The sequence below is a fragment of the Lepeophtheirus salmonis genome, chromosome 9 (assembly GCF_016086655.4).
Source record: "Lepeophtheirus salmonis chromosome 9, UVic_Lsal_1.4, whole genome shotgun sequence".
NCBI lineage: Eukaryota > Metazoa > Arthropoda > Copepoda > Siphonostomatoida > Caligidae > Lepeophtheirus > Lepeophtheirus salmonis.
The window spans coordinates 16727951-16740400 of record NC_052139.2 but is presented as its reverse complement, the minus strand read 5'-3'; positions in this window follow the sequence as shown (position 1 = coordinate 16740400).

Genomic DNA, 12450 nt, shown 5'->3' with positions numbered 1-12450 from the left:
AATTTATGAGCAAATATTCACAACAAAAGTTAATTATCAATTTACTCAATATATGGCTAAGAAGCCGATAAATCAAATATTAAATTTTTGTTAGCAGTATTTTAGGAACTATGAATCGTTCTCGCAAAGAAATAACTCCAGAACAAAAGGCTACCAAAAAAGTACTAAATTCAAGATTTTTTTGTAAATAGTAAAAGATTAAAAAAAACAAAAAAAACTTAAATATTCTAAGCTGTATTCACAAAAATATGAGCAAAAGTTTCAGATGGACAAAAAACGTTACCAGAATCAGTTCAGTATTATAATTAAACTTAGTGTAGAGTAGATATTGTAGATCAAATGCCCATACTTTATTATACCAAAATGTCTTTTGCCAATTACCTTTAAAAGTTTTTTATAATATTTTGCATTTTGCTGATATAAATGCTGTTATTTTGTAAAGAGGAGTGACGGATAACACATTACTTTCAATTTTAGAAACCACTAACAGTTAAAAATATTAAAAAATAAATGGGTATCATTTTTGAAATCTACTGTCGTTTAAGGAGGTTCGTTACCAACCCTAGTTCTAGTGTTAACTCCTGAGTGGAGAACTTCCTTTCATACTACATTCAATTATATTGCAAACCTGATTGGACATTGGTTTGTGCTCAGAAAAGATGGTGAGTAACCTTGAGAATTTGTTGCAGAGTTATAATTGTAAGTCCTTGTTGTACTCCGATCGACTTCGGAGTAATTCTTCCCAACTTCCTTGTTTATTTTCTCCACCCTTGTCACAGCTGATTGTAGCTAATCTAATGAAACGTCATGATATCTAAACAACTCTCCTCCAAAACATTCAAATTACCTGGATTACCAAGTGGATTTTTGGATTTTTTTTTTTTTACATTCCAAAATACACAAGATTTTCATCACTAGTTATTACTAATGTGTAAAAAACTAGGATCCAGGACCAAAAATGATCAATTGTGGCACACAGTTTATTTACATAATATGTAACAGCAATTAATTGTATAAATGCAATAGACGTTAAATTTCATTAAATTCAACATTGGACATTTTTAACATTGACATAGAGAAGAAATTATGTATAATTTAGATGTAATGATCATAGGGCGAGGTTCGAGCTCTACCGTCTGCCCATTCTAGTTATGCATATTTCGTGTAACATATATATTGAACTAAAATGTGCCCGGTAGAGAACAAACCTCCACTTAAAATCAAATTGTGTATTGTATTTCAATTTGTAGCAAAGTTACGGTCAATTATGTATTTTTTACGATTAGTGTTACCTTGACCACCAAAAATTTAATGACCTCTTACTGTATGAACATATATAATCTTCGTACCAAGTTTGATCAAAATCGATTTGAGCTTTTGCCCTAATTAACAAACAAACAGCGACAAAAACAGAATTATATAATTAAGTAAAAATAGAATATATTCGTATTATACTGCATTTTTATGAAAAAATTAATATGTTCTGCAAGATATCTGCAATCATCTTATTGCATATCTCATATATCAGTGATTCTCAAATGGGGGTACGCGTACCCCTTGGGGATACTTGGAGGCACAATAGGGGTTCTTGAGATTTTAAAAGAATATTTTACAAGTGGCGAGATTAATAAAAATACAAGGTTATACCATAGCGCATCTACGACGTATGTTTGACTTCCATCATGCTTTTAATATTGACATAATAGTAGATGAGTGATTGAGAGTTTTCTCAAAATGTGTTTTTCTTACCCAGCAGTCTTTACGATACATTAAATTGAAAATTCTAGTAATAGTGACGTCATAGACTATGAGTGGTTGCGTGTTTTGTCAAAATCTGCCTGTCTTACCCAGCAGTAGGTACATTTCATCAGATTGAAAATTTCTAGCAAGCCTGATTACAGGATGGTCTAACCTTGTATTTCTATCAGCCTTGACAAGTGGTACATAACACAGGAACTTTTGTTGTTGTTTTTTTCAAAAAAATTAAATATTTGAAATTAAATTTAATATTCAATAAATAGCAATGGATTTATAAATTTTTCTCCAAAAAATTTAATATTTGGTGAACAACCTTGGATTTTGATTTTTTTTTAAATTGAATTTTTGAGAATAGATATGAATTTTTGAAATTTTTTTTTGTAGGAAATTATTTTTTTAGTGAATCGCTATGGATTTTTTTTTTTTTTTTAATTGAATTTTTGGATTTCTTTAAAAAAAAGGCCCCTTCCAAAATAAAATGCTGCGTACACCTCTGTAACTGAAGCTGAAAATGCTTTGTGCTGGTAAGGGAGTACCTGGGTTAAATAAATATTTTATTTCTAGTACATCACTAAAAAAAGGGTGAGAATCCCTGTCATATATCATATTTGGCTAAATAAACCATCAACATTTTTAGGAAAAATTACAAAGACTGACAGTTAAGGACTAGTCCCAAAAACTGACAGTCTTAAGGATCGTTCCCAAGGACCAGACCCAAGACTGGACTTAATAAATGAGGACCGACACAACACCAGTATGTTAAAAAAAGAAACCAAAAATATAGGTGACAATCTCAAGAAGGTGAGAGAAGAGAGCAGCTTAGATGCTATGACGTTCTGTTAGATCAGCTGCAAGTAGCTGTGATTGGAAGGAAATCAACACAAACTAGGAGTGGTATAGGCAAGAATTACTAGGATGTTGATTTTTAATTGTACTCTGATTCCAACAAGGACTTGGACTTATAACTCCACAACAAATCTTCAGTGTTACTTTTCGTCTTTTAAGCTCAGTGATTGATTGCTCTATACATATATATACTCTCTTCAAGAATAAAATAATAGTTATAACAGCTTTGGTAAATAAAAAACATCAATTCAGTTTGCAACTACAAAAAATCGCTCTCTCTTCCATGATCAAAATATTTTCATTTATGATTACAGAACTGTTAAACAGGCTATATAGAGATGCGCGTATAAATATCAGTTGGTAATCTGCTAATTTCAGGATCTAAAGGATTCTTATTGTTTTTCTATCTTATATTTGCTGTTCTTCTCATATAATTGTTCAACTACACTTACAATCAATAAAAAACCAAAAAATATCTTAATTCTGTTATGTTTAGAGCACATCGTTACATTTGTTATACCTCGCAACCTTTCATAAAAAAAGAGAGAGAAAAAAAGGCACACAATTGGTATTTAGACAATTCTTCCAAAATAGGGAAATATTATTTAATAGTTTTTAACAATTGTTCAGAGCACCTTAATAAAAACTAATTATAATTCAACCAATCAACGTTCAGAATATTGATTAGGAGGAAAGAAGCAGAAACATCAACATCAAACTGATTCTAAAATTTTGCGTGGGTGAGGCAATGACGTGAGAGGAGTAATTTTATGTTAAAAAAAATTTACAAAATTACGTCATCAATATAAAAATAATGTTACATAATTATGACTTTATTCGCTTTTTTTTACAGTTCTAAACTCATTAACGACTTATAGGTCGTACATATACATAATATTAATAATGAAGAACCCATAAAGTGAAATTTATGTATTTCTTTTTATACTTTAAGAATAAATAATATATTTATGCATATCCTACATGTAAATATATATACAGATAAATGCAAAACAAAAGATTATATTAATTGAATTGCGTATAGAAACTTAAGAATTTTAGACTAACATGAATAAGCATTTTCTCTTAAAATTAGAATTCTTAGGCAGGATCTGCAATGTAAAATATCAAGTAATTTTGGCTTATAACCACGGTTCGTAGTTGAAGATTTTGATAATGTGCTCCAGAGTTCTTAGAACCGGTATTGATCAGTTAGACGTATAGTGCATAAGATTGACCGCACTATTTTCAAATCCATTACCATCGATTTGAGGGATTCTGATGTTAAACGCTGCATACTCTTAGATCTCTTAAGGATACTTCTTCCTTATGAGCAAACCTTTGGCATTAAACGCAGAAAAAAAGTTCAATAATCACTTTGGAAGACGCGTTCTTATTACAACTTGCTGATCCAAACCGAAATCCGGCTTTGTATGTATTTTGAATCAACATCCGCTGAGACTCAAACATACGAAATATCTCAGGATATACAGAGTTGACCCAAAACTTGTAGTAATATTTAATAATGACTCTATCCCCATTATTTTGAATAATGAGGTTTAATTACGAAACTAAACGACAGCTGAAACAAAAATAAACAAGTTTTGTTTTATATTCCATATCGGAGAAAAAATAAAAAAGTTTACACGTGTGCGATCTCCTCTACGTCGGTATCAGTCCCTTCAACATCATGAATTATATACAGGCAAGAAGAACCAAAAATTCAGCAGCAACAATATGGTTGACTTTTGGCCTGACTCCACGAATCTCTCCTCCAACCTGGACCACCACCCCTTGAACTTTCCAGTTTGGCATGTCTAGGACAAGAATGTCTGCCGGTCCTCTCAACCAAAATTTGAATTCTATCCCAGCTGTCATTATGACAGCGTGGTATCCCATAGACCTAATTATCACGAGATGACAAACTGTTCCCCGGCGTGTCGAGGTTCTTATTGCTTTTGAAGGAGGACATATTGAATAAAAAGTATAGTTAAATAGAGTATTTAAACATATCACAAATTGGTTTTCTGTGTTCATTCCTTGATTCCATAAAAATCCCGCTTTTTGTAAATTAGTCATGCGACATAAAACTGAATATTTAAGTCCATTGGTAATATCATGTTCATATTTCCGCTGTATTATAACTTTATACATTTTTTTATCTATCAAAATAAAAATTAAATAAATCTTGAATATCTATTAATGATAAATTCTATAAAAAATGTTCATAAATAGAATTAATGAAAGGGTTAATATTTATTTTTAAGAAATTCGAGAGTAATCGATAATAAAATCCACCAAAGTTGCTGATTATTAATGATAAACCTTTTAGTTTTATTATGGTAATTCCTGATATTCCATATCAGAAAAATTAATCTGTATCCTATCTTCTCCATCACTCAATTTAAAAATAATCATTATTTGATCACTATTTGCGTTTCATTATTATTTTGTACAAGAATAGGTACTGGGGAGCCCCCTATCTAATTAATACATAGCTCTTTTCTCAAATTACTTGTGATATAAACTAGTGATGCAACGATTGCAAATAAATCTGAAGCGAATCTATTAAAAATTTTCAATTCTGATACTTTGATATTTTAAAAAATACTCCAAATATAAAATTTTTGAGAAATTTTTTCAAAAATCCACAGCTTTTTACAAAAAATTAAATTTAAATATTAATTTTTTTTGAAAAAATTTCTAAGGTTTACTATTAATTATAATTTTTTGGAAATAAAATTAAATTTTTTTTATTTTATTTTGAAAAGAAACTTCAAAAATCTATAGCAATTCTCAAAAAATTTGAAAAATGAAATTTTTGAAAAATAATTTTGAAAAATTAATTAAAATATTAAATTTTCTATTGAAAAACAAAATTTCTTCTTTTTTTTTTTTTTTTTGGGGGGGGGGGTAGTTTTTTTATAACTTCGAAAAGTAATAAATTGTAAAAAACCAGTTATAAATAAGATTCGGAATTGCAAATTTAACATTATTTTCTCGATGCCAATCCTGATTCCAGAAAAAATACACGATTTTCCGATTCTGATTAATCGTCCCATCACGAATTAATATTAAGTTAGTCACTCAAATGTCAAGGTGAAAATGAATTATTATTACATATATAGAAAAATACATACATAGAAAAATTAATAATAAGTAATATCTCATAATGACTGATATTTCAGGCCAACTATAATTATAATTAATTAAGGTTAAAGGAGAATTATTTTTGTTATTTTCCCTGCCAATTGACCTTTTCTAAATAACAACAAGTTAATTTAAAAAATCTTTTGAATTCCCTATTCAATTAAAGCGTGACTTAACAAGATGATTTGAGTCTGTTATTAGTTTCTTTGGATCAAATCTATTCGTTGATAACTTTTGATTTGAACTTTAGGAGTATTTGTTATCCTTTCTATGGGTTTGAGTAATTCATGAGAAAGTTTATTTTCCCTTTGCAAAATTTTATACATATTTCAAATATGTACCTTGAATCCAATTATGAGAAAACGCAATTGAAAGGTTCAAAAAACAAAATATTTTTAGGGTTTTATTTGGAAAGGAATCATTCCTCAATGTATCAATTGGTTTTAAGCCAAAGGAATGTATTTGAAGGGTAAACACTTTGTTTTTCATTTAGAATAAATTTTGTAATTTAATTATTGAAATGAAAGAAAATAAAAAAAAGATTTTTTTGTTTTTTTAATAAAAAATTTAATTTTTTTTTTCCAAAAATTTGATTACAAAATTTCAATTAAAAAAAAAAATAATAATAATTTTCTTTAAATAACTATTTTTTCCAAAAATTTTATATTTGAATTTTTAACTTTTTTTTTAAAAACAGCTGTAGTGTAGGAATTTTTTATAAGGAATTTTATTTTTTGAAAATGAATATGTGATTTTTAATTTTTTGTGAATATTTGTGGATTTAAAAAAAAAATTTAAAACATAAAAATTGTATTTTTGAGTTTTTTTTTAAAAAAATAATATTCAAAATTTAATTTTTGAAATTTTTCCCTAAAAAATTCCCAAAACCAAGATTCGCTCCCCTGAAATATAATTCTGACGACACCTTTGATAGCAAAAGGGCATTTTTTTAATCATTATTAAAAATATTAAAGAATGGAATCGGCATCAGGAATTTTTATAAGAATTGCATGCGAATTTTTTTTTTTGGAACCAGCCCATCACTATTCCTTTTGCAATTGCAGTTCTAAGATATAATATCTTATAGAAAAATTAAACACTTTAGGATTAAAGAAATGTTTGAAAATTGATCGTCGACTTGCATCATCATTTAAGGTTCAAATGAGGGAATTGTGAGTTTGATATTTTTTTGCAAAAAATTTAATATTTGTAATTTTATGCCTATAAATAAAAATTTTTATTTGTATTTTAAAAAAAAAAGTCCATAATTCAAGGAAAATAATACATTTTCGGATTGCCAACTATAAAAGGCTCTAACTTTCTAGGACATATTCTATGCACCTCTGCTAATGAAGTAATATTCAACGCTCCTAGTGAACAAAAAAGTGTTGTTAAGACTGCTATCTTGTACAACTATTGATCCCGTGATCTTCGTTTTGCTACTTTATTTTAAAGCTTTAGTTAAGATGTACCAAGTAAATATTTACTTATGTACATTAGCTAGGCCTTAAACTTTAACAGGTGACTTCGAATAGTTAGTAAATTATACATACTACTAGATTAGAATGGGCGCACGGCAGAGGACAAAATAATGTTCTCTAATTATGGTCGATTATGCGTTTATAACGTATCTTAAGACCTTGACCACTCAAAATGTAATTTGAGTCATGTATCGTAACTTGTCATAAAGTTATGATAGATTAAGCGTTTTTGACGTTTTGTGTTGACTTGACCTCACAAAATGTATTGGTCTTTGACTATTAAAATAATTCCAAGGTTATTAGAAATACAACGTTTGATCATCATGTAATCTGGCTTGCTAGAATGTTCAATTTGGTGTATCTTACCGACTGCTGGGCAGGAAAGAAAGAATTTGACTAAACAAGAGCCACTAATACACTATGACGTCAATATTAAAATGCCTGGTGGAAGTTAATCATCAGTCGTACATGCGTTATGGTATAACCTTGTAATCTTCCAATAAAGTTGTACCAAAATTGGGCTTATTTTTTCCGAAATCCTGCTTGCATATAAAGGAATAAACTAAGAAAAAAAATATCTCAGTTTTTTATTGCTGGTAGATTTAATAATTAATTAAATTCAATTAGCCTTGATGGCAAATAATAAAATGCCAGTTCTTTAGAATTGTATGATCCCAAGAGCTTTATGTCAGGTCTTTTGTTGGTTTTTTCCAACACAATATTACCTGGGCCACAAGAAAAAATTAAAAACTCTTAGCAATTGGGGATTTTTAAAAAAATAATGGATTGACTGACATATTCAACCCTTCAATTATTCCGTCTTGATATTGCCACAGTCTAGAATTGAGATAACAAAATATGTATCCAATTTTCAATCAAGAAAAATACTTCTTCAAAACCATGTTATAGTAATAATCTAAAATAATTTAAATTAAGTTAAATAATACTCTAGGTGATTGATCTCAAACTTCATAAATATAAATTATTCTCTAGATAAAACCATCAAGTACTCATATTTTGATATTATTTGGCTTGTTTCTTGGAATATTGAAAATAATTTTCAATTGTTCTGAAAAGGGTATATTGGTCAAAAACACATTGATGTCAAACATAAATTATACTGTAGGATGGATGATATTGTCAGAGTTGTATAAAGTATGACCTGACAGTATATAGAAATAAAATAAACGAAAAATTGTGAACAGCTTAGCAGCCATTTGTCATGAGTGACTAGAGATAGGATTTGTGCAAAAGCGCAAGGAAAAGCAGAGAGTCTCAATGATACTAGAAATATAAAATTATACCATAACGCATGTATGACATGTTTGACTTCCACCAAACTTTTAATATTGACGTCATAGTAGATGTGTGGATGCGTGTTTTTTCAAAATCTGTTTTTCCAGCCCCGCAGACGGTACGATACATTAAATTGAAAATTCTAGCTATAGTGACGTCATAGACTATAAGTAGTTGTGTGTTTTGTCAAAATCTGCCTGTCTTACCCAGCAGTTGGTACAATACATCAGATTGAAGATTCTAGCAAGCCCAACTACATGATAATCTAAACTTCTATTTCGTTATCTACGTTATGAAAAAAAAAAAAAAAATACCAATCAAAATGAAGGAATTTTTTCTTTTTAAAAGAAAATTTCATATGTGTAATTTAAATTAATTTTTTGATTTCTTTTTCCACAAAAATTTACTTTCTGTTAATAACAAAGTATTTTTTAAATTTTTTCTCCAAAAAACTAAATATTTGACTTTATTTTAGAAATATTTATATTAAAAAAAAAAAAAAATTTTCCAATATTTTTTGAGAACAGGTAACTTTTTTAAAAATTTTTTTACTTTTTGTAAACAATTGTGAATTTGGGAGTTTTTTTTCCAAAAAGTTTAAGTTTTTGAGAATAGCCTTGGGTTTTAAAATTTATTTCTAAAAAGATTAATTTTTGGTAATAGTTGTAGATTTCCTCAAAAAATTTATATCAAAATGTATATTTAAATTTTATCTTTAAAATTTAATTTTACAATTTTTTTCCCAAAAAATTTCAATTTTTGGACTTTTTTTCAAAAAAATTACATAAGCCAAGCCTCTCTCCTCCTACAATATAGTACTGTGGACGCCTCCGATAAAAAAATTGTATTTTATATTTATATATGTATTTTTATTTGTATTGCAATTATATTTAAATTCATGTATTTATTTCATTACGCATTTTTAAATCCATTTATAGCAAAGATAGGCGATTATTAATATTGAATAAGAAAGGCGGGAATGATAACTTTCTTGATAGAAAAAGATGTATATTATTTAATCAATGATGCCATAAGTATTTCTTCTCTTCTCCTCGCACGCTTTTGTATTCTTACCAAAATTATTACCCTTAGCGATAATTAAGGGTGATAATTTTGGTAAGAATAGAAAAGCGTGCGAGGAGAAGAGAAGAAATACTTATGGCATCATTGATTAGATAATATACATCTTCTTCTAATAATAACGTTATCATTCTCGCCTTTATTATTCAATATTAATATAATATTAGATGCTGATAGTCGATAGAGAACGGAAAAAAATGCCTAAAATAACGTCGCCTTCTGTCTGGATTTCTGAAAATGGAGGCCCAGGAATTTGGAAAATACTTACCGAATGAGAAACAGATGGCTTGTTGGATTTATAGATATAAATCTGCTTTTAGTCCCCTGTCTATAATTACACGCCACTCATTATCCTCATCTCATAACAAGAGTATGGATATTCATCTATAAAATCAAGCTAACGATGAATACATCAAGTCAAACTTTAACTTTTATCTCACAAAGATGCTTATTGCATGTAATGTAACCTTATACATTGACCATCATCCTACGTTCAAAAAATTTATGGAGAAATATCCGGGTAAATTCTTCCCTTTCCGAGGAACCATCATTAATTAATGGAGGATGTTGGTAATGATGTCATTTATAGAAATACCCCCATTTTAAATTGGGGAGTTAAAATAATTTTCAGCATGTTTAGAGTCATCCACACCAAATTACGAAATGAAACTCTGAATTTTGTACCATCTAACAGTAAGTATTCATGTTTTTAAAATTTAATCATAAAATATGATTCTATTTTAGATTAAATTATCAAGAATTATGATACACAACTCATTAAATGGCAAAAACAAGTGCTTAAATGGTCACAAACAACGGGAATAGTAGCTTTGGATGGTTTGCAACTAGTTTTTCTCACATTAGTTTCTTCACTTAAAGACTTGGGTATGATCATTAGGTTTTCCAATATTACATAGTTAATAAATATTACTTTTTTTATCACTTAAGGATTAGCTATAGTTGATGGGCTCCAAGAAATGGTGGTCAAAAAACTCATAAAAGGCAAAAAAAAACTGCTTAAATGGTCACAACAACGGGAGTAGTTACATTGGGTGTAGCATTATAACTAGCAATTGTGCGTATCCTTTATGACAATAGTATGCTTGTGTAACAAGCATAAATAACGGGGGGGATCTGTTTTGACTATGGAGTAATATCGCCGGACATTACTACATAATTAGCTTTTGCACTAAATCTTTACGATTGATTTAATTCCAACATTTTTTTTTATTAGTATTTTTAGTGTCTAATTTTATGATTTTGACATTTACTTTATTATTAATAATTATTTAGATCTCATCGATAAAGATATATCTACCCTGTGCACAATTGTATATAGGAACTTCCACATTAGGAGAAAAGGGTGATGATCATTTTGATTAAACTCCACGTCTGGCTTGTGTTTAGCAACTTAAAGTTATGATATATTTAACTGAATTCATGTCAGAACAAAAAAGTATTATTTCAATATTCTGTATTTATAATTTATTGTTATTATTAGCTATATGATTACAATTGTTTAATTTTGTATATTTAACATAAATGTATGATGGTTTATTTTTTAGTATGTAGATTATATTTAATATAAGCCTTCTTTTTAAACATAAAGAACTTCAAATATATTTCGAAATACTCTACTTTGTCGTTTCATTAGTTATTATTCTGAGAATATGGTTCATAATAAATTACAATTTCATGGAGTGTGACGTTTTCAAATCTACTGTAACGGATAAAAAACGTCTAAGTTGTATAAACGTACACGTAGTATATCTTCATTAAAGATTTTGCTAATGAATACTTTCGTTATACCCTTTAAAATCATAATAAAGCAGCCATATGATAATCACATCAGTATTTTAAACAATGATACCATAAGTCTTTCTCCCCCCTCTTCTCCTCGCACGCGTTTTTCTCTACAATATTATCAATTATAGCGATAATTCTTCTTTTAGAGGGAGATGTTAACACACCGCGACTTATTAAATAATAAACAAAAGAGAAAAAGGAGCAAACGTACTTTTTTTTATATTATTATTTTATACTTATTTTGGTAACATGAATTCGTGCTTTTTATTTAGTTTTTTTTTTACTTTTTCAGATCTCTTCATTAGTCATGACGTTTAATTAAATGATTATTAGTTATTATTTTATACTAAGGTTTCTTCTCCGAACGAGTCTACGAAAAAAATCCTCCGGATTGGTCCAATTTAAAATTCAGCCTAGACAATTTTTTTTAGATGAATTGTACTTCCGTCAGTTTTGTTTCAAAATGGTGCCCATTGACGTATATTTACGCTTTATGAAGTTTTATGTTTTGAATAAATTATATTTTGTTCAACACATAAAACAGTAGTTAAAAGAAAATTGGTTATACATTGAAACCGAAATAATCGGTCGACGATTTGAAAACGATTAAATTTCGGTCTACGGTCTGAGATCGCCGTCTAGATCGAAATATCGGTTCAAATTGGTCTAGAAAAAATATCTCAGGACCGAATTAAAAAAAAAGTACATGGGTCAGTCTCAACATTAAAACCAACATAAATATATATATTAATAAATAGTGTTGGGTCAGATCTTATCTATTCAGTCCAGTATTTGTATTGCTCTTATACGTCCTTGGAACTGGTCTTTAAGACAACTGTACAACTTATAAATAAGAATAAACGAGAAAATTAGTCCACAGATTGAGACCGAAAAAATAGGTCCTAGACTTTACCAAGAAATCTTGGTCTAGTTTTGAGATAGTAACCATACAGTTACTATATAAAAATATATATATATATCTATTTTTTTTTGAAAATTTTTCAAAAATCCACTGCTAATTACAAAAAAAATTATA